This window comes from Micropterus dolomieu, linkage group LG18 (genome assembly GCF_021292245.1).
Source record: "Micropterus dolomieu isolate WLL.071019.BEF.003 ecotype Adirondacks linkage group LG18, ASM2129224v1, whole genome shotgun sequence".
NCBI lineage: Eukaryota > Metazoa > Chordata > Actinopteri > Centrarchiformes > Centrarchidae > Micropterus > Micropterus dolomieu.
In genome coordinates, this window is record NC_060167.1 from 27,867,232 (window position 1) to 27,890,917 (window position 23,686).

General features: G+C 40.9%; 1 long non-coding RNA gene across 1 annotated transcript in view; it reads right to left on the reverse strand.

Annotated features, from left to right (window-relative positions):
• Window positions 1–2,155: 2,155 nt before the first annotated feature.
• LOC123986761 overlaps window positions 2,156–23,686 on the reverse strand; it is a 36,344-nt gene continuing 14,813 nt past the window's right edge. The window contains exons 2-3 of the long non-coding RNA XR_006828966.1: window positions 6,200–6,412; window positions 2,156–2,574 (exon numbers count right to left, since the gene is read on the reverse strand). This is a non-coding gene — a long non-coding RNA (uncharacterized LOC123986761). The remainder of the gene's footprint in view (window positions 2,575–6,199; window positions 6,413–23,686) is intronic.

The following is a 23,686-nucleotide window of genomic DNA, read 5'->3' on the forward strand; positions in this document are numbered from 1 at the left end:
CTGGCCTGTCATGTTATATTAATGCTAGAGGAAGATTGCCACATTCTGGCCCATTCTAATGCGGTAATAAGACAACTGGCTCCACATAAGGAGGGCTTTCATTTGCGGGCTAACTGAGGAGGAGGACTCCTAATCTTTATAACCGTCTAATTTACAGCATGACCACTTCCGCTGTCCTTGGTAATAGCCATCACTTTGTTTACTGGCAAACCGGATTGACCACCAATGCTTTCACTAAGGATCCCACTCCATTCACACTGCTGTGTTCATCACAAATCCAGACATTTGCATCTTCCTCTTGCCCTTTCATATTTTTCTGAGGATTGGAAAAATGAGTCTGAAATCATTCCCTTAAAAGGCCGTTGATTGGGGTTGCCGGGGTCTGTAATTTGCAATTAACGAACGAGCTCTGGAATTTGATTTGGGTCAAGGTCCTCATTTGCATACTCCTTCCTGACTAGTAGAGAGACTCCAGGGGTGCTCCGTCTCGATGACGATGTCTCATTGTCTGATTTATGTTCAGCAGTCATGGTGAGGGGAAAAAACGTTGAGCAGTACTGCCCTGCTCTCCCTCAATGTGCTTCTTGTGACTCGTCACGCTTGCAGTTAATGAATTCTGAGAGTGAGCTGTGATTTCTATTGGTTCATCTCAATTGCCTGCTAATGGTAGAGTCATTAGGCCAGGGAAATAGTGAAGTCCACCTTCAGTCTCCAGTGGTTACTGCAGGCAGAGAGTGCTTTGAGCAAATTGCAAATACTCGATCATCAAATGGATCAATATAAAATACAAAATACTGGTATGAGCAAAGGGATTTAAATAAAACACAAGTAATTTGTAATTTAAACATATAAAAATACATTCTTTTTTTTTTTATTTGGTAGTTAGCTATGTCAGCTTAGCAGGAGAGATGTGAGTATGACTGTCTTGAGCTGGTGTACCGCCTCACTTTTAATTCAGAGTTGGATGTGAAAATATTCTCTACACCATGTTGCTGTCTCTCTGATGCCCGACCTCCCACTCACTCCTCTCCCGCTTGATGCCTCTCAAGAACCCACCTGATCCATTTGGCCGGTTCTGTTGACTTTTCACCCGGCTCACTAACTAGTGAAAAGCCAAACGGCTAACAAATGCCTCAGAAATCATACTGAACAAACTTGGTTGGTTACAGTCATGGGCTAATATGATAGTTCAGTGTTTAGTTCTCGCTAGCTTTTCAAAAATCAAAGCAAGAAAACTACTAAAAACTTTTAAAAACGTATATTTTTGTATGATTTCTGCTTGTTTGTCCGTTGTCTTAACCAGTTTTCGAAAGCTACGGCGGCCGTAGCCGCGCTGTTTTAAGAGTAATAGGCGGCATCAAGTCACCATCGATGCTCAGTAAGATTCCTTCAAACTGCCCCAGTTACTGCCAGTTTTGAAGGCATCTTACATGACAGGAAGAGATTGTTTGAGCCGTTTCGAACAGCACTCAATGCCTCGCTGTCCTGTTAGACACCTTCTGAGACAGCAATTTAGCCCATTTTGAACACAGCCTGTGTCTCAATTTTTACACATTGTACCTTTAAGCCCCCAATATTAATAAAATTAACTCTGCTAAGTACTATTCAAATAAAGCTATTATTATTATTATTTATTCCTCATATTGTAGATTTGAAGCGGCTACCTGCTCTATATGAAAATCACAATGAGATAACTGTTGTTGTGAATTGGTGCTATATAAATAAAATTGAATCCTACTGAAACAAGTGGTGTTACTTTTTTCATGTTTTCTTCTGAGTGAGTTTTAATTTCTTTAAGCACTCTAAACATACGCTACATAAATAGTGTGTTAGTGTAACATTACTGTCATTATTTTGGCTAGAAATGTATTTTACTTGCCGCTTCACCTGGAAAAAAACATGAATGCTTTAGTCCTATTTCGAACATAGGGTAGATGTGCACTTCAGCCTCTTGTGACCATAATTAGTATTACAAAAACAAACATTATCCTGACAAAAATATGTAGAACTTTTCAGGATTATCCTGGCAAAACCTTTTTTTCACATGTTCTTGTCATTAAAAAAAAGTTTTTATGGACCTGGATAAAAACACAACATTTGAGTGAAATGTACCTTTAAAAACAGTTCAGCGATGATAATAATTTGCAGCTTAAACAGAACATAGAGATGTCAAAGTAACTGTGACATGTTCATCAGTACTGACTTTCTAATATTGTCAGTAAAATTTGAACAACATGTGGATGCTTTGAGCTCAGTGCATTCCTGTGTGCACACACACATTCTTACACGCCTGTAAGCGGACTGTCAGGTGTAATTCTTCTTCGTGACAGAAGTATGAAGCCTTGTGTCAAGATGCTTGAAGTAAAGCAGTTGAGAGAGAGAGAGAGAGAGAGAGAGAGAGAGAGAGAGATCTGCTCCCACGCCGATAATCTTTGGGCCTCTATTTGAAGTGCACTCAGGCCCTGCTGATGGAGTAAGTTCCTCACAGTGGGGGGTTAGACAGTAGGTTGCTGCCCTTGGGAACCGCTGGCTTTCATTCTGTTGACTGCATTTATCTCCCACATCCTCTGGTTTCTTCAGAGATTAACATGAAAGGGGAAAAAGACACATTTGTAGAACATAATCATGGCATCAGAGAATTAGTGTCCATACAGTATGTCATCTGTCATGATACATCTGTCACAGTTTGAAGTTTTGAGTCTGGCTTGGGTCATCACTACAAGCGAGCCCTTTCACATTGTCACATTGTTTTCAAATTGTCATTTAATACATTGTTATTCTAAAACTGAATTGAATGTAGCCACTTTAAATCTATCCAATTATATTTAATTGCGCTACCAAATACAACAACAGTACCCCAACAGAGCATGCAGTGGGTAAGGTGTACAGTGCATTTTCCGTTCTCATCTCAGGGCATCAAATACCAATGTTTTGAGAAAGGGTGACAAAGTGTAGTTATTTGACACAAAAGGAACCCACGGCATCTGTAATAGACACGCTGGGTGCGTGTATATGAGACGCCCTGGGGCGACCACAAAAAGCTACTAGTACTTCCGGTTGATAGCTAGCTAGCTAGCAAAGTTTGTGTTTAAAGAGGTTGCTGCAGCTCCTCTTTTCACCCTGTGTGGTGAATGCTTTGTTTTAGCTATTGAGTGATACATCTTACCTCTACAAGATCTTTGTTGGGAGTTGCACATGCGCAGTTCCTAGCTAATGTTTGGAAGGGAGAGGGGAGGTGTGTGCGGCAGCTCAGTGTTTTTCCACTGGTGTTTTTGAGGGCATGTTGGACTAGGTGTTTTGCGAGCATTACGACGCGCATTTTTCTGTGTCGTTACAGGGATGAAAGGAAAACGGCTGGACTACAAACGAGCTGTTTTCAGGCAGTTCAGAGCAGTGTTTTCTGTGGGAGATGGGAACTCCCTTTGGGGTGGGCTTTGGGCTTTTTCAGTTTGCAAACCAATTACATGCACAAAAAAGGTATATAACTCAATAAAGGAGAGGGAAAAAGCGAAAGAGTGTAATATGACCTCTTTAAGGCGTTGACAGCCCTTTCGAAGCCCCTTACCCTAACCATCACAGGGGTTTGTGCCTAAACCTAAGTCGGTGAATGTATGCAATTTGTGTTGATGCGAAGTAGCAAACTGCAACGTTTCATACGGATGCTGAAGGGTACCTTTAGTGTCAAATAACTACGCTCTGTCAGGCTGTCTGAAAGCTTAATGACGCACTGAGATGAGAATGTGTTGCCATTTTAGAAACATGCCTGGATGGATTACAATGTGCTTATACATTATGAATTTTGAAGAAAGAAAAAGAAAGAACAAAGAAGAAAAAGTCACAGCTTCTTAAGATATCATATTGGATATCATCTTAAATTGGATCCTGAGAAGATCAAATTGGCTCTGTTCATAAATGGCGTAGAATGAAGGTTGTACTCTCTTTATATATTCTTACACATTTCAGTTCAAACTTAAGAGACTTCTTAGACAATGCGCATCCTCTTTACTGTAAATCACAGCAATTCTATACATCATTAACTGGCCTAGCCTGAATAATAACTGCAGCTCAGATATTGTTAAAGTCGATACAGCACTGTGTGTTATTTTTGTTTAGGTCTTTGGTATTTACAGCTCCATCTCCCCATAGTTCATTACCGCTCACTGTATCTATGGAGTGTATTTAGTTGGGGAGCCTGTGGCCTGACAGTCCCCAGGGTGGAGTGTGTTTGTTTAGGGCCACTGCTCCACTCGGACACTAAGATGCAGATGGTGCAGGGAGCTGGCCCTGGAGTGCCTTTGGACACGCTCTGGCAGAGTGCAGGGTCATGTTCTCTTGCCGACTACAAGACAGGAAATCCATTTAATTACCTGTGAAGCAGAAGACCGGGTGTGGGGGCCTGACAGAGGAGGACTGTGTTCCCTGAACACTCTGCCAGAGACGGGGTGGGTGGGTGGGGGGTGGGAATGGGAGTGGGGAAGAAGAGAGGAATGAGGGAGCAGAGATACTGTAAAGGGGAAGCAGACAAAGCATGCAGGATAGTGGTTGCTTATTCTTCCAACATTTTCACTTGTTAACCTAACTGATCCTTCTCTCCTTCTCAACACAGTGTCTCACCTCCCCTCACCTCCTTGAGCATATCCTATATTGGACATGTTTTGTCCATCTTCCTCTATTTCCCCTGACTTAACTCTCCATGCACCTTTTCACAATTATTTCTCTCTTGTGTCATATTAAGTCTTCCTCGCTGTCATTTTCTTCTTTCTGTTCACTCACCTTTCGGTGTCTCTCCTTGCACACTATAGTCAAATTTTTCCAATGTCTCCTTTCTCTGTCCTCCAGTCCATTTGTTTTCTTCTCCCTTCTTAGACCCCAGGAGAACTAAATAAGCCCCTACAGCAAACAGGTCTACAAATTGTAGCTGCCTTGTGAACCACGGAAGCTCAATACCCAGTGGGATGATACTGGTTAATAACTGTGGTAAGAAGAAAATATACACAGCCATTAGGCCATTATGCGAGGTCAACCGTGAGATGTCCCAGGTGATGGTGTTTGACTCAACTAGTTTAAAAGTAACATACTGTAACCAAATTGCTACAGATATTCAACTTTTGCCTATGCTGGTATACCATCAAATTGAGGTAAAGGGTCACAGAACAGCCATCATTTTGTATCATGTTGTTAACATACTACCTCTGTGCAATGTATTTGTTCACACGTGAATCCAAAGAAAAGACCAAAACACATACAGACAGCCAAAATACACTGAACAAAAATTATATACGCAAAACCTTTGTTTTTGCTCCCATTCGTCATGAGTTGAACTCAAAGATCTAAGACTTTCGCTATGTACACAAAAGGCCTATTTCTCTCAAATATTGTTCACAAATCTGTCAAAATCTGTGTTAGTGAGTACTTCTCCTGTGCTGAGATAATCCATCCACCTCACAGGTGTAGCATATCAAGATGCTGATCAGACAGCATGGGTATTGCACAGGTGTGCGTTAGGCTGGCCACAATAAAAGTGCAGGTCCATCACACAGCACAGTGCCACAGATGTTGCAAGTTTTGGGAGCGTACAATAGGCATGCTGACAGCAGGAATGTCCACCAGAGCTCTTGCCCGTGAATTGAGTGTTCATTTCGGTCTCCAAAGGCGTTTCAGAGAATTTGGCAGTACATCCAACCGGCTACACAACCGCAGACCATGTGTAACCACACCAGCCCAGGACCTCCACAGCCAACATCTTCATCTCCAACATCATCTGAGACCAGCCACCCGGACAACTGCTGCAACACTCAGTTTGCGTAACCAAAGAATTTCTGCACAAACTGTCAGGAACCGTCTCAGGGAAGCATATCTGCATGCTCGTCGTCCTCATCTCACATTCGATGGCGTCTGGCGCTTTGGACAGGTGTTCTCTTCACGGATGAATCCCGGTTTTCACTGTACAGGGCAGACGGCAGACAGCGACACCAGATACTGACTGGTTTCCTTTTGTGTATATAGAGAAAGTCTTAGATCTTCAGTTCAGTTCAGCTCATGATGAATGGAGGCAAAAATAAAAGTGTTGTGTTTATAATTTTGTTCAGTATAGAATCAAATGGGCAAAAATGCAGATTCATGTTAATCATTTTTACTGATCCAGCGAAAAAGGGTTTCAATGACCACTATTGCCTGTTTTCCCTCTCCAAGCACTTACAGGACGGCACATTCTCTTCCAAAGTCTGGTTTTCACGTCTTCATGCCGCGGTGGCATTGTGACTGTCCAGGTAATGCGGCAAGAATGGCAACAGCAGGCTTTTCCAGACTGAAGCCCAGAACTGTCACATCTGAAGACAAGGTTGGCCCCGAGCCCAGTCCTGGAAAATTTACCGTGACACCCTCCTGGCTGGTTCCTTCCCCAGATCTGTCCCTTCAAATGGCAGTGGAGATGGGTACAGGATCAGGAAACATTAATGTTATCTTACACATTTTCACATCGGGAAACTTGAAAATGACTGAATATATCTCCCACACCAAGAAGGGCAAAGTAAAAGATAAAAAAGCCCCTTCTGGCTCACATTGCAGAATTACATGACAAATCCATGAACAGATGTAGAATTCTACACACAAAGCAAATGAATGCAATTCCCTGCAAGGCTTCTCGCATGAAACTCTTGGCTAATGAGAGAGAGCAGGTTTGGATAAGCATGAGTGCACCCAGAAAGAAAAGAACGGGGAAAAAAAGCTATAAACAGATGCTAAATTTTATGTGCCTAAATGTATGTACAAAAGTTGCTACAAAACATCCACAGTCAAAAAAAATTATTTGACTGATCAAAGTGAGCATGGCCTGCATGAATAAAGTAACAAGATGACTCATATGAGTCCAATTTGTTTTTAAGTCATTATGATGTCAGTGTAGTATGAATCAGCAGTACTAGATCATTACACATACAGCAGTAAATTAATATGTATGGTAACATTAAACATGCAGGTTTAGACATTTATGTTTCCATTTTTTCACACGGTTGCTCCGCTTTTATCTTGAGAAGCTGCAGACTCTATTCATTCAACTTACACTGTAGATTTCCAGCTAAACTGAGGCTTTTTGAAGACCATTTTCTCTCTCTCGCCTGTCATTCACCGGTCTTGTGAGTTTTGCGTGCATGCCGTGCTGCTGACTACATGCACGTCGCGGTTCCTTGTGGGTCTATTTCAAGTAGCCGGCTATTTAAAAAAGATAAAATATTCTTTGTGTGGTTCATCAACGGTGATAAATTATCCGAAAGTCCTGCGAGGTGCGGACAACTCGGCACTACACCAGTGAAGCCGGGTCAGTCTCTTCATCAAGTGTTCCTCTTCAGCCACCACACACGCGCTACGCCTACACATGCGCACTCACGACCCAGGGTTAGGGTTACAATTTTGGATTTATTTACGCACTTTTGAAAACATTTATTGAAAGTTTTAGTCTTTTTACATGTTTATTTACAGCGTTAAACATTGAAATGTATATTTTATAGGCTGTATATTAACTTATTCGGAGAAAACTGGAAGTTCTATGTAAAGTCAGACGTTGAGCACTCCCATATCGCCATAATGGCGTGATCTTAGTTTGGCTGCAAAGCTTCGACTGTGTGATTGACAGTCGAATCAGGCTCTGCCCATCGAAGCATTGAATCTTCAACTACTGGGGGTCAGCCCTAGACCGCAGTAAGTAACATTACTGTAGTGAATAGATCTAACACTGTGGCGTTGTCCTGTGCCATTATATTGCATTAATGTATATTATGTGGGTCATTTAAGTTACAGCGACTAAAAAGACAATAAATCTAAATTAAACATAAAGAAGCAAAAAACAGTAGATCCATGCTAATTTTAGCTAGTATTAAAGAGGTGGTATTATGCTCATTTTCAGGTTCAAAATCTTATTTAGGGGTTGTACCAGAACAGGTTAACATAGTTTAATTTGTAACACCATATTTTTGTCACAGTGCACATTGCTGCAGCTCCTCTTTTCACCCTGTGTATTAAAGGCTTCGTTTTAGCTGTGGAGTGATACATCTTACCTCTACATGATCTTTGTTGGGAGTTACACATGCGCAGTTCCTAGTTAAGGACTACTAGCCAATCAGAAGCAGAGAAGGGCGGGTCAGTGAGAAGCCAGTAAACACGGCTTCAGTTCAGCTGTATGTGTTCCCCTTACCAGCTTAGCAACATGGACTGGAGCAAGAGTTTCAGAGTTATTAATCTGCTACAAAAGTATCTTTCATCCATAAAGTTTTAACTGAGCTCTGTCTCTACATCACAATAACAACTTTCTGTCCATTGACGGCCTGGAGTGTGAAGGGAGAGGAGGTGTGTGCTACAGCTCAATTTTATAATTTTTATTGCAGGTTCACATTTCTTTTCCTTTCAGCAATTCCAGTCCCTGAGTGTTTTTCTTTGCTGATTTAAAATAAATATATTTTGGAATACTTTGAATCATGTCTCTGCCTCATCAGTAACGTTCCTGTGTGCTTTTATCTCTTCTCCTTCAGTGCAATTCCCTTGTTGTTGGCTTTCATTCAATTCCCCCCCTTCTGGGCCACCGTGCCACACTTGTAAAAAGAGAAACATGGTTCATTCAGTGTTTCCTACACATACACTTTGGCGGTCCACCCAGGTTAGGCGACACATTGTAACATTTATCAGAGAAACCCGGTGATTACGTTACAAGCCGTGACACTGTGTATTTTACAAGAGCGGACCAGGTAAAGTGACAGTAAACACACCAGTCAGATGTTGTTTGTTAGCTACCATGTTGGTTTGGTTTTGATTGGCTACGTCGTCAACACGCCTCAACATACAGCTCAGCTGCTGCTTTGAACGGAATCACCAGAGGAAAGGATTTTTAGTTTTTTTGATGACTTTATACAGCCTAGCCTACCACTGATGGAGAAAGTCACTGAAGCGGACATACAGGGAGAGAGACGGTAAAGCCCCTTTTCCACTGCACGGTACCAGCTCGACTCGCCTTTTTTTTTAGTTTTCCATTGTAAAAGTTGTACTTGTACCTGCTACCAGATACTTTTTTCGTATCTGTCTTGTTGAAACGTTTTAACTTAAATCAAGAGAAAGCTTTTTGTGTGTTGCATTGAACATTACGTCGTGGCAGTTGTGTGGTGTCGCTATGACGACCAGCTAGATTGAGGGGTACTATCTGCAATGGAAAACGGAGGACGGCCAAACCGAGGCTAGTTGAGCTGGTAATAGAAAAATGGCAGAAGCGGGGAACGCTGACGTGTTTGCAGCAGAGGTTAAATCTGTGAGTGTGAAGAGAACTGAAGGAGGCAGATTCAATAAGTGAGTGATACTTAAGATGTAGAATGAAGTATAATTAAAATGGTGAAATAAGAAACAAGCTAAGTTACAAAAAATAGTAAAAACATGCTTGCTAAAACCGCCATCCCCCTCCCCAGCCCGCTTAGCAGAAAATACAGATATATTTTATACCGGAATTCTGCCTAACAGTACCAGGATATGTCGTACCTTCAACGTACATATGTCATTTTGGGACACTTGACAATCGACCTATTTTGTCGTTTAGGTATGAGGATGTGTTGTTTCCTGAAGATGTATTAAGTCAGTATCATTCATTCACTTGCTGAACAGGTTTATTTAATTTAACATGTGCAGCTTGTGGCAGCAGAGTATGGTCACACCCTGGAGTAGAGAAGCAAGAATATTCATGGAGGCTGTTTGGGTATTGGTGAACCCACACATTCAACTATTTATGAGTAGGAAGAAGTGCAGATCAGGGAGGAATGAGGTGAAGCACTGACTGAGTTGAGAGAATTTTAGTACGCTGCAGTCTGCATGCATCAGGGGGAGGCACAGGTTTCTGTGTCTGGATTAGTGATTCTGCATGCAGTACAATGGGTGGAGTGGACTACTGAGAGCAGGGTGTATCGTGCTCTGAAGTAACCTTGTTGTTCTGAGCTCTCACCATGGATGTAATGCACCCCCCCCCCCACACACACACACACACACACACTCCCCCATGGCTCCCTTTATTCCTCCAGCCTTCTCTCCTCTAACCCTTCACTCCTTACCTCTTTCCTGGTGGGTCAGCCAGCTAACGATCTGGCTGACTAAAGATCCCGAGAGACTCAGTTCAACTACAGTTCAGGCCATGACCGGGTGAGAGAACGAGAGAGAGACCAAGAGACAGAGAGAAGGTATGTACAGTATTCATCCCACTCCTTGATCATTTGTCATTCTTGCCTTTACTGTGTAATAGTTGTTTTCTAACTATAACTGCTGGAAAAATAGTCTGTCAGCACTGATGCTACAGTTCAAAGTTTGAAGCTGTTGATTTATGTTTAGAGCCAAGTGTGGGTTGTTTAATCAGAATATTTGCATTTTAAAATAGCTTTGCAAAGAAAGTAAGAGCTCAGAATTCTGTCAATATCACCACCCATTTACTTAAACACTTGCCTTTCACCCTTTTCCTAACAAAGAGCATTGTGCAGGTTGTGTGTCAGCCACTTTAAGCTAACACAATTATCAACAATATTGTTTTAGGCTACTTTTCAACTCTGTTAAAGGCATCTTCTACCCATTTCAGAGGACATATTTATTTTGAACACGTCAAGGAATCACAAGTAAAATGATGTGGCAAGTATGACACGACTTGTGACATTAAAATGTATTGGTGCTGTCTTGGGAGATTTTTAAAAAATCAAGTCAGCTGCCTCCCTGTGCCTATTTCTGTGCTTGAGATTTCAAACAGCATGCATTTCCTATCCAACTGTCTAAACAAAAGCAAAACATTCCTCTGGCGAAAAGCAGTGTGGTCTATAAATCACTCGCAGGGAGCAGAGATACAGTACTATGCAAGGTGTTTGGAGATGATAGTTGTCTAGTGGGAGCAGCAGAGCGTGAACTTGGGTTTGCAGGAGATGTGGAGTCGTGACACTCTTGTCCCCGGCCACCTGTGTGAACGTGAATAGGTGCTTCTGTTTGTGTGTCTGTCTGGGGTGTGGGGAGCAGCGTGGCAGGTGGCAAGCTGCCTTTGGCAGGTGAAGAAACTCTTACCTCCAGCTTGCACCTTAGGCAAGAGTGAGTATGCATCTGAATGCATATCAATGGTCTATTTGTGTGTAATTTAAAGCATGAGAGGTAGACAGTGTATAATACCATCACATGTATGTGGAACTACTACCTTGTAGCAACTGCATTTAGATATGAGACTAATAGATAAATATTCTTGGTAACACAACGGCAGGTTGGTGATAGCGTGTGTAGTACCAATCTAATGACACCAGGGGTTACAGAACTCTTTCTCAGAGTCGGTACAGAAGGAAGCCAGCCGAGCTCATCATGTTGAAAATAATTAATAATGCATTTAATAAATAGCTCCTGAGCCAGCAATGTACTCTCACCATCTGCTCCAGTATAATTCCCTCCCTTTATTAATGCCAGATAGCCATTAGGTGACTATGGAGATGACATAATAATGCATGGCATCATTCACATGCTATTTGTCTCTTCAAATTCCAATCTGGAGCTTGTTTTATTTCCAGCTCTCTTATCAACTGAATGATTTGGCACAATTAGGTAGGGGCTTCAGTCATATATTTGTTAATCAAGTCATTTTAATAGAGTTCTTGTAATGAGCTGATAATATATATTTAACATATAACAGTATGACAGTTACTGCCAATAGTGTATTTTGCTGATTTACATTGTTATTTGGTCAAATATGATTATATAGCATAGTATGTGTTATTCTCTTACAGGTTAATCTTGACGAAGCTGTCTGCCAAATAAATGTAATGTTCCTCAGATGTGAATCAGAATAAGGGCCCCTTTGGCGCAGTAATCCAATATGTTTTTGCTCAGCTAAAAGCATATTTTTGCAGCTCTCCGACAGAGCTACTTGATCTAACATGAATCATTTAATGTATGCACTTTGGTTTGAAGGCTAACATTGATTTTAAGTTCCGAGCGAAAGGCCAAAATGTGATTGAAAATGAAACTTGGTGAGTACTGTCGAGCCGCATCAGGATACTCAATTCACGTGCTTAATGCGCTGGTCTTGTGGTCATGTTTAACGATGAATACTGTCTCTGTGCACCTACTGTCAGAAAATATTCCCCTAGTTAGCCTCCCCAGTCATCTTTGCCCTTTAAAAAGATAACACACATGACATTCTGCTTTCTTAATAAAATTCTTTGAATATGGTTCACCTAAGATGCTTTATTAGGAGACTCGTATCCTAGGTCATTGATCTTACTTAACAGAACCTGGCCTCCATTCTTAGACTGTCCCCTTTTCCAAGGCCATGCACCTACGCCTTAGGCTTGACCTTGCAGTTCCTGCTTGAATGTAGAATTCCTCAGAAGCAAAGGTGTTGGGTGATGTCAGTTCAGTGAGATGAACTTTTCCTCTTAAAAGTCATGTGCCAACGCAGTTTTGACTCACATATCACAGGTGATGTCAATCAGTTCATCAGTGGGGTTTGCTCTCTTCCTGGGAGCCTTTTGTTTTTCTCCCCATGTTCACAGTAAAAGTAGAAATCTGAAAGGTCTAGCTTGGTTCTCTCTGCATCAGGGGGCAGTCAGTCACTTTAGATTAGACTATGGATGGTAGGTCAAGGAGAACAAAAACTGTCTCTACAGAAGAAACACAGAAGAATACAGTTCTTTTTTCATCTCTAGGCTGGGCCCCGTTAAAAGAAAGGTGAGACTGGGCAACAAACCGACTGCAAAAGGGCCACAGGCAAATGTTTTTTCAATTAAAGTAGATAGATTGTTGCATATTAGCAAAGAAAGGTTGTAATAAATGGGGTAAAAAATTCAATTTTGAGCAAGAAAATATTAGACTTAAAGTGATGTTTACCTTTTTTTGAACATTGAAACTTTCAGTCAGTCGCCAGTGACATAAAAGGCTGTAGAAATGTGATGAAGTGAATAAAAATCACCTCTGACTCCCTACACCTCTTTGAAGTTCTGAAAATCAATGCAACGGTAGAGTTGTGAATGCCATGTTCTGGTGAATGATTTATACCATTTCTCAAACAAAGAAAGTGCTAGAATCCTCTTGCCAGCACTTCCTCTCTGCCTCTTTGAAAGCTTATGCTTTTGTAGCTCGTGCAACAATATGTGCGTCCAGAATATGTGTGCCATAAATTAAGGTTGACTGGACAAAGCTGGGATTCTGCCCTCGTGCTACAAAAGGGTATTATTGTGCGGCAGAGAAGCGCAGGAAAAGCGAAGTCATCTGCATCTGGATGGAGGAAGAGAGGGCTCTAGCATTGAGTCTGAGCCCCTCTGTGGCTGCTGAGGCCAGGCCTGCTTCTGCAGATAGACTTGTTCCAGCTCGTAGCCCTCCCTGGCTCCTTACCCTGCTTCAGCCCAGGAACAGATGGAGAGAGGAGAGCAAAAGAGGAGAGGGAGGGAAATAGCTCCCTGTTCAGAGCTTGGCACAAGCATTAGGTGTGGGTGTATACAGTTAGTTTACTGTACACCCAACACAGCCATGTTGTTTAGAGCAGCTTTAAAAGTTTAGTGTGGTGGCCTTCATGCAGATGTGTTGAGTGTGTTTTTTTGTGCATATACTGTATTTCTGTTCCATATTTGAAGAGTTACGTTAGGAAGAATTAGACATTTTGGGAAATACATATATTATCTTTCTTGTTGAGAGTTAGATGTTTGTTAAATCCATACAAAAAAAAACCGATTTGTTTTTATAGGTGGGTTATGAGTTGGACTATGTCTTGGCTGAGTGAGGTTCATTGGGCAACCAGCGGTGACTTCAGGAAGTTACTGCACCCAGCCAAGAAACAGTCTGGCTTTTAACTTTAAACTAGGGTTTAACTATGATATAATGTGTTAAATAGTGAGCTGGTGGGTGGGTTTTTTCATACAGAGCCAAGCTAGCACTTTCCCCCCTATTTCCAATGTTTGTGCTAAGCTAACTGGCTACTAACTCCAGCTACACATTTAATGTACAGAACTGGGAGTGCTATCATTCTTCTCATCCAGCAAGAAAGCAAATACTTTTTAAATACTTATATATATTTCCCTAAATCTTGAACTATTCCTTCTGCTAATTAGTGTTCGGCTAAAAGTCTGAGTTCTGAATCGTAATATTTGCCCCCTTTCTTTACCCTCCTCATACCAGTCCCTTCTGTCTTGTTGAGACCACCATTAATGGGCCAAATGACCGCTAGTTCTCCTAACTCTCCTTCATTACACTCAAGCTGCTGGTTATTGGAGTGGGGAGAGGCTGAGGTGGCAATGTGCCATGGTACAAGGGGCACAACTGATGACATTAAACTCTCAGATCAAACCCTTGTAAGCCTCTTCCAGCCAGAAATCATAAATGGAAAACCATTTGCATATTTGAAACTCATTTACATATTTGAAACTGAAAAGCAATCACCAACACACCATTTTTCAGTCACCAATAAAACCTTCGGTAAATGAACTGTTTAACATCACAGCTTCCCAGCGTAATGGATGAAGTTCTGTATTTGCTGCACATCTCAAGGCATGAAACTGTGGATATAATGAAGCCATAATGCAAAACTGAGGAGTCCAGGCGTTCCGTCTGTGTCTGAGTTGATGTGCCATGGTGGGCTGAGGAATAATAATGATGTAAAGAGATAATCATTCATAATGTAGTTCAGAGACTACAAAGACACAGTCCCTTTGGAAGAATCATGAGCAGGGAAAGCTGGAAGAAAAAAGAAGAGGAACAACACCTCCTGCGGTTTTGCATGCTATCAAACGTGTTGCAAACAGCTGTGCCAGACCAGAAAGCAAAAGAGTGATGCGTGTTGAAGCAAATTGATCCAATCTGAAAGGGCTCAGAAAACTTTAGCTCAGATCAAAGCTCATGCTAAGGCGCTCAGATCACCCAGTGAAAAGGCAGAGCAGTGGGGGAAGAGAGAAAAGAGGGGGAGTGTCTTGTCTCGTCTAATTATACATTTCAGACAGCTCGCCACCAATTATCTCCCTTCAGTAGCATCTGCCCTTCGCATGACCGCAAAGCTAATGTGTGGCAAGCCCACCGTTGAGTTGGAAACGTAAGCTTAATGTATGGTAAGCTTCTGGAATATCCCCAATATCTGATGATGAAAAGTGCAAGGTGAGACAAAGGTTTGGGCAGATGTTAATTAGTGCAGTTTTATCACACCTGCAAATACTAACTATTATGGTATTTGTGATTCGGACAACCTACACTGTTGGACTGTCAGTGGTATTTGTCTCTGTAGGCCGATTTGAGGTGATTTTCTACAGAAAGCAACAGCCCAATCACAGGCTTTTGTTTGCCTTAGGGAGCCAGTCAGCCCCGTTAGCACAGCGGTGGTGTTTCAGTCGTTAGAGTGACCACTGTTCCTGCTTAAGACTTGGGGCAAGATTCTGTGTAAGAGGCAGTGAAGCAGTCTGCTACCTTCACGCAAGCCCCCAAACTGCCTCTGGCCATTTCAGAACCTGTACAAAACCAATATATCAACAGAAACACGTTCAGGAAGCACAGACAAACAAAAAACTGAAAATGGTGACTTGTGCTCATGAAGGTATTCAGATCTTAAACATGGTCATGATCATGGCCCCTCGAATATTACACAGATTGACTGAGTTGTTAAAACCAATGACTTTAGTAACATGAATAAACTACAGAAGAGGGATTGCTCATTTTTTATCCCACACTTCTGTTAAGAATGGGAATCTACCATTGGAATTAATGGGGGACAGGAAGAATCAGTGCAGAGTGCAATAGTGTACAAAGTGTGCCAAAACTGACCACAGAGGAGGAAAACACCCATCAATATCTCACTAAAAGGATTATTATAGTAATAAAATAACTTCTTTTAACTGCAATTCTAAATACTGCTAAAAGTACTGATCTTTTGACATCTTAATTTCTATTGTAATATGATTTGACTTAACCTAACCCTAGTTTATTCCATCATCAGACTCATTCTACAACAAAACCACAAACCTCAGCAGTCTGTGCACAGCTTCTTGCATCTGTTTAGCTTGGTTGGAATCTACAAAGACGCCTTAGGCTTTCTTAAACAACTATTATTATATTATCGGTCTTCCTTGTGCCATAATTAGTGCAAATACAAAGTGACATTCATGTGTCCGATTTTCGTTAATCGTCTTGGAAGGTAGACAACGTGAGTCTGTGCTCCCAGTTGACTCAACAACTAAAGAAGAAGAAACAGAAACATAAATCTTCTCCCAACATTTCATTCACTTCATCTTAATATCTTAAAGCTGTAAGTGTGAAACCTCTCATGTCATCATGCAATGATACACAATTATTGATCTAGTCTGTTCACAGGAAGTCATTCGTGGTCCAACATCAGCCACTTGCTTAAATATAAATGATAATTTTGAAAAATGAAATTAAAAGAAAAGAAGATCCTAAACAAAAAAATGGTACTGCTAATGTCTTAGCGCTGAGAGTAAACGATTATAGACTGGAGTCCTGGTGGAACTGGAGTGAGTTTGCAACACCCTGTATGGTGCGACTCGCTGGCTCAGATAAATCATGCAGTCGGGGGTCTGTGAGCTTCAGCAAAGTGAATCAGCCAGATGCAAAAGTGTGTGTGTATAGGTGCGTGTGTGTGTGTGTGTGTGTGTGTGTGTGTCCATGAAAGAGCAGACCTTTCCCACATGGCAATAGGCTTCACTGGAGCAGACAATTGCAATGTAGCCATGTGAGAACAGGGCAAGATGGAGTCACTTTTGCTGACGGCTCATAGAAAGCCCAACAATTTTGATACAGAAAGACACTACACTAAAGGCTGGACAAACATTAACAAATTCTCTATGAAGGATACCAACTGTTTGCTGTGCAAATGCTAGGTGCTGCTAAACTTTGATTAAACCTCAGAACTGTGTGTGTGTAAGTGAGAATGTGTATGTAACACTAATGACTTTGAATGATAGATGAGCTCACTGCTAAATGAATATGACCATCTTACCAGCACCATGTTGGCTTCACAAATCACAACATTTGTCACAAAATAGACATAACGTCTCTGAGCAGCACGTGAAATTACACAGAAACATTCATAATGGAGTGACTCATTAAAAGACTTGATGACAAGATGCCAAGTTTGATTTAGTTTTCCCCTATAGGGAAACACCTCTTTTATAATGTTTTTATTATATTATCTGATATTTCTGGTTGAGAGAACCAGTGTGATTTCCTACATGTTGGATGTGAAGCAAATACAAAAGATCTGTTTTTATCTTGTCTATCTCCAAAATAAACTGTCCTTTATTTTAAAGTGAAATAGAAAAATTAAATTCAGTCACACTTCATATAGACCGAATGTCTCTGAGTTTTCAATGTTGTGAAACTCTACTGTAAAACAGATTGGCAATGTTATTTTGTCCCTGAGGGTTTATGCCATTTTCAGACGTATAGATCCAATGTGGAGGCACTGAGCCGTGCTGCCAGCGCTGAAGGGCTGCTTCCTCTCGCATGGTAGAGCTTATTGGTGGCATTAGGTCTAATAGCCATCAGTGCAACCTTTGTGCTTTCACTTACAGCAATCACAGTGTGGCCTAATGATAATATAAAAAGTCAATGTACAGGGAAAGCATGGGTAGGTACAATGAAAAGGATTGGGTGCTGAGCTGAGATTGTCATGATCACAGTCAAGCTCATGCCCTGCAAATATCTGAGGGGCCATGTGAAAATCACCCCAAGACCCCCCCCCCGCCATGTACACAGTAGTAGTACCTAGAAATCAGTGGTACAAAACTCAATGTAGTCTTCAGTCTGCTCAACCATGTAATGTCAACTGTCATGTGGGTGATGTATATATTTTGTAATTTTGACTGAGGGATCAAGTTGATATGTCAAGCGTGCCTTAATGGTTTTGAATGTCTAATAACGCAACGCACGCTGCCATTTCAGGCACAAATGTGACACAAATGAACTTGTGATTCATCCGTACAGTAGCGTGACAGAGAAAATGTGGGGGTGCAGGTGTAGTCACAGGACTGTGCCAATCAAAGGAAGAATTCATCATATATATAACAGCGAAAGAAGATTCAGAATGTGTCGATGCGTGTGTCAGTAATCTTCTTTGATGAGCAATTGCTCATGCATTTCTGGTTAACAGATTCAGATATTAAATTGGTGATTCCTGTTGAGTTTGAACAGAAATAAAATAATAAATCTGCTAACTACTTACTTAGTTGTTCAGTACTGCCTGTCATTAAAACATCTTTCCCTTTGATACGCCTAGCATCCTAAAACACACATTTATATTGTTAAAACACACTGAATTAGCTTTATGTAGTTTAAATACCCAAACACACTGATGGTTTAACTAAATACGTTTTACCCTCCTGCCCTTCTCTCTGTCTCACTCCCTCTTTTTCTCTCTCCCCCTCCAGCAGATAAACCCAATCTTGGGGCTGGCTCCTGCCACAAAACGTTCTGTAATAGTCTAATTGTGGCTAATGGTTTGTGCAGCTAATTAAAGTGTATGAATTACAATAATCAGTCAGCCGCGTGGAGGCCATGCCGCCTCACGCTGTTCCTCCAAGCGTGGAAGGCCAAGACCAGAGAGGGGGTGGCAGAGGTGGGGGTTGGATACAAAGGAAAATGGTGAGATGAAAGTGATGAAGAGGAGGAGAGAGAAATTCTTGACATGGAATCGCAAGGCCAAATGACCGCATCAGCATGAGTGGATGGCATGAAAGATGGCAGATGGGAGGGATATAGTGGGCAGAGAAGAAAACTGAATATTAAAATTCTACATGTAATATGAGGATGACCCAACAACAAACAAGGAACTAACATGGCACAAAGGTTATTGTGATTTTATTTCCATGAGTGGTCAGCAGTGAATTTATTTTGGACATCCTATTTAAAGAAATAGTTTGACATTATACCACTCTTATATCTGTTCAGTCAATATAAAGCTACCACCAGGAGACGGTTAGCTTAGCTTAGCATAATGACTGAAACTGGCGGAAACAGCTCTCCTGTCTCTATTCAGCTGGGGGAAAAATGCCTACCAGCAGCTCTGAATCACACTAACAAGCTATATCTTGCTATCTTGAAGTGTAAAAATGACAATTTTTTGCCAGATTTCTTCTTGGCCAGGTGCAATTAGTTCCTGGAGTCTTGACGTCACAGTGAGTTTGCCAGGCAACTCAAGCAGGTTTTGGTACCCAGCCAAAATACAGTCTAATGAACAAATTGTTGTTGTTTTTTACTCTTAATTTTTTGTACAGATTTAACAAATAAGATATAATGTGTTAATCAGTGAGCTTTACAGGTCCTGGTAGGTGTATTTTGTTACCTTTATACAGAGTCAGCCTGGTTGTTTGCTCCTGCTTACTTTCTTACTGACTACAGATGGTACTGATGTTGCATGTAATGCTTTAATAAAACACTGGCATTTGTGGTTGGCCAGAAAACTGAGCCAAATAGTATTAGCAAATGCCTTTTAAAATACACTTAGTTGCAAAAAACAAAATGTAAAGGGCAACATTTTTTATTTCAAAACGTAACTGTAACAACCCACCCGGCATCATCAGTATTTCCCTGGTATATTAAAGCCATCTACCAAACAGAGTTATAAATGCTAAGTAAATAAGTATGACTCTGGGTCTGAAGAACACATTCTGGCTGTGTGTTCCTAACCAGAATAAACTGCCCTTTGTGAAGGTACAAGCTGCAGCCACTTCCTTGGTTTAAGTGCACATAATGGCAGTAGTAAAGTTTTACAGGTCGGCTTTGAGATCATTACATTGTGCAGAGGGCCTCTCCTTGTGAGTTTCATGTAAAACAAATGAGCACAGCAGTAATAAAGAATGCCCTCGTAAAATGTACAAAAGCATGCAGAAATGCATTTTGCACACTGCTATTTACTCTGTGATACAGACGCAACAAATGCAGTATTGCTACTAGATGACGTGAAGATTTGTTTCTTCTATTTGCCTCTGAGAAATAAACTCTTACACAGAGAAAATTACTGTGATGTTTGTCCGTGAAAGCAGGAGTGAGATGGTCCAACACTGCTGGCTCTTTCCCTGAGGAGCCAACATCTGTGAAGCAATATGGGAATGCAAACAGTGTGGGCAGCATATAAATAAACTCCCACATTAAGGTCTTGACAGTCACTGGCATTCTAGTGAAGAAAATGAGAGCGACTGATGGCTGGACCACACAAATGAAAAAAACAGGAAGGAAGAAAAGGAACATAAAGCATGAGAGGTGATGAGGGGGCATGGGATGGAGGAGAATTGTAAATCCTGATAGACAGAGAGCAGAAAAGTGGGAAGTAGAGCAAAATTGCGATGACAGTTTTTATACAGAGAATTTTAGAGATTGAGTGATAGAGGCTCACACCCCATTGTTTTGTCTTGTCAGATCAAATGGGCATTTTAGCAAGTTGTCCAAACAATGACTGTTGAAGGAGGAAAGGAATCAATTATTCATGATACAGAGAGCCACTTATTATACGATAGTCAGACACACACACATACACACTATTTCCTAGATGGTGAAATTACTTAGTAACCAGGCAATTTATTCCCTTTTAATAGGGTCTCAATTGCAGCAGCCTCACTCAGACAAATGAGCAAACAAGTCGGAGAGTGACAGTGATATCCATTATGTGTTTAATTATCTTCAAAGTTCCAGTGAAGGGCATTTCTTTGGCTAATGGGGAGACAGTGCTAAGTGTCACAGCAAAGTGCTCCTCAAATGCACCAACAAAACTGACTAGCTGCTCCTTTTTGCAGGCTCTTATCGAAGTTTTGACAGGCGTCGTTAGATTTGGCAAATTGGTAGAATCAGTGTCCTCGTCAAAAATAACCAACATTTGTTGTTATTTCTTTCTTTTTCTTTTCCATTTCCATTTCCAAGTCAAATTCCCTTGGCGATAATTTGACTAGGTCCCATTAGTTGGCATTGAAACACAGCATGCTGATTGGTATATTCAGGGTAAGATGATTGAGGCAAAGATTGGGACCTGGACCGAAATGTCATTTCTGAGTGGGTCTGATTGCATTGTCGTAAAGCGGGAATCTGTGATTTTTCCTAATGCAACAATCACACCGAGATTAGCTGGCAACCTCTCACAACGATTCCCTGAATGCCAACATGTTTGTGTGTGTAGGAAAGATACAGTTTCCCAAAATGAATGTGGAGCACTGAATGTGTTTTATACAAACTCTCCAAAGACACATTTTTGACCGAGGTTAATAAAACTAACATCAACTTTAACATTCTAACTATTTAAGTTAAGAGGAGAAATCTGCAGGTTTATGGGATGGAAAAACTGGCGTCCGTAGTGGCAACCTGACAGCAAAGACATCCCAGACACTTAAACTGATACTTTGGAATTAGGGACAACACACCAGCTGACGCGATGCTATCATTCATTAGCTGAGCAGAGTGATAAATTACACCTGTTCCCCTCCCCCACTCTCATCTTTCAACTCTACAGCTCCACAGCCCATCTGGGGGTTGGCAATAAGTTACTGTGAAGGCCCAGAGTGACTGAGACATGGCTAAATGTTCTTATTTATTTGCAGTCAGACATTAAGCCGGGAGTGAAAGGAATGAATGGGAGCATCTGTCGATGTGTGGTGCCATGGTGGTGACTGGCCCGCTGCCTCTGAACACTGTCTTTCTGCTATGCTTTCATTTTGGCACGTGTGTGAATGCATTGCATGTGTGTTTGTATGTACTGTCTGTGTGAGTACATCTCTGTCTTCATCATCATAACAATGTCATCATTATATAAATGTAACTGTTTTCAGCTGTAGTGTGTTCTTGTATTTAAATGATGCCTTCTTGACCAAAAAAAAATCAATTGAATGAAGGATTGAATAGAAGGAAATGTAACCAACACATTTTAAACCAGCCATAATTCTGCTACAACACCATGTTGCTCGTTGTAGTTGCAGGTCTACCTCTCCTGCAATTATAAATGTGTTGCTTCAGGTGCTTCTTTTGCCACACCCATTGGAAAGAGGACATCGCACATAGCTGGTGCTAGCTGTTGTTTTGATGATTTGTTTGAAGTAAAAAAGATCAAATAGTGCGCAATTATTGTTCATTGATCTGCTCTTGTGCAAAAAACAATCAATTCTGACAACAAATTTGCAACATGTTGCAGGACGGACAGTGACACATTGTCAGTGTTGGGAATGTTATTTCGGAAATGTAATAGGTTACTGATTACAAGTTACCCTGTTTAAAATGAAATATTAGTGTAACTATTTCAATTACTTTATCAAAGTAATGTAACCTATTACATTGTATTACTTTTTATAGCTTTTCTAAATTTCTAATGAATATTTTCAACTGTTTTTCAAAAGCTTAAGAGGCAAAGTAACTGGCCTCTTAAGGCAAATTCAAACAGAGAACTAATCAAAAGCATCAAAATAGCATCAAACTTTACTAAATGGCTGTGGTTAGAAATAGCAATGTAAGATATTTTGCAGATGAAAAATGTGCAAAACAACAAAATTAATATTATTCAACATATAGCCTAGCTTTTACATACAATATTCAAATGAACCCCCCAGTGTAATCATCAACATTTTCATACGTAACTGTCATTTAATTACACATTTCTTCCAAGTAACTGTAATGGATAACAGTTACATTTATTTTGTAATTAAATTACATAACATAATTACATGTAACTAGTTACTCCCCAACACTGCACATTGTACTACTGCTACAACTCTCATCCCACTATGACATCTGAAGAGTTACAGCAAAATGTCAAAAATACCACTTTGCACATGCACCTACACCAAAACAAAGACCAAAAAGGTTTTCATACATAAACATCAGAAAACAGGCTTATCTACTCTATAATTTCTTTTTCAGTTTTGTTTTTTGTTTCACTGGTTAAAATCAGGAGGTTTGGAGCAGCACAGGGACAAGAGGGACATTTGAGAGGTGGGAAGGGACTATTCAAGTGGCTGCAGTTGATGCGAAGCATCAATCTTTTATATGCTTTGAGGCCACTTCAAATCAATTTCACCCCAGCCGCTTCCAGGCTAATCATGTGGCAGAGGGCAGGCAATGTGCCAGGTCTGTCTGGATAGAAGAACCCAGACAGACAGACAGACAGACACGGAGGCAAACAGGCACCCAGTCACACAGACAGATAAGCAGATAGACAGACAAACATCCCAAACCTGCACTGGGCCAGATATGGAAGAGGTTGATCTGAAATGACAGGCAGTCAACCATTCCTGCCTCAACAATATTTGCACTCTGTTTTGGTTTACAAATTTATTCCACTATGTATGCTGGTGTATTCAGGTGTATTCTGAATATTGGAAAACTTCTGTTCCAAGGCCAAAGAAGAAGCGCTCATAAACATATCAGGTGAATCTGGCCCAATACACTGATCTATTGTATCATGATTAAAAAAACAAACAAATAAAATCTTACCTTCTTGAATACATAAAGCAGTTCAAAAGCTGATTATGAATGCAAAACATTTACACACAGGTGTAATGGTTCATTATGTGTAATCCCCAATAGCTATTTGCTCATAAGTAGTGCATGCATATGCAGGGGTGACTCACAAGGCTGTGGAGCCCACCGTGATTTGACACTGCCCATGCTGTGCTGTTGAGTTAGTGGTGCATATGTACACAGAGCACGCTGGCTTTGTTTATTCTATTGACTTATTTGT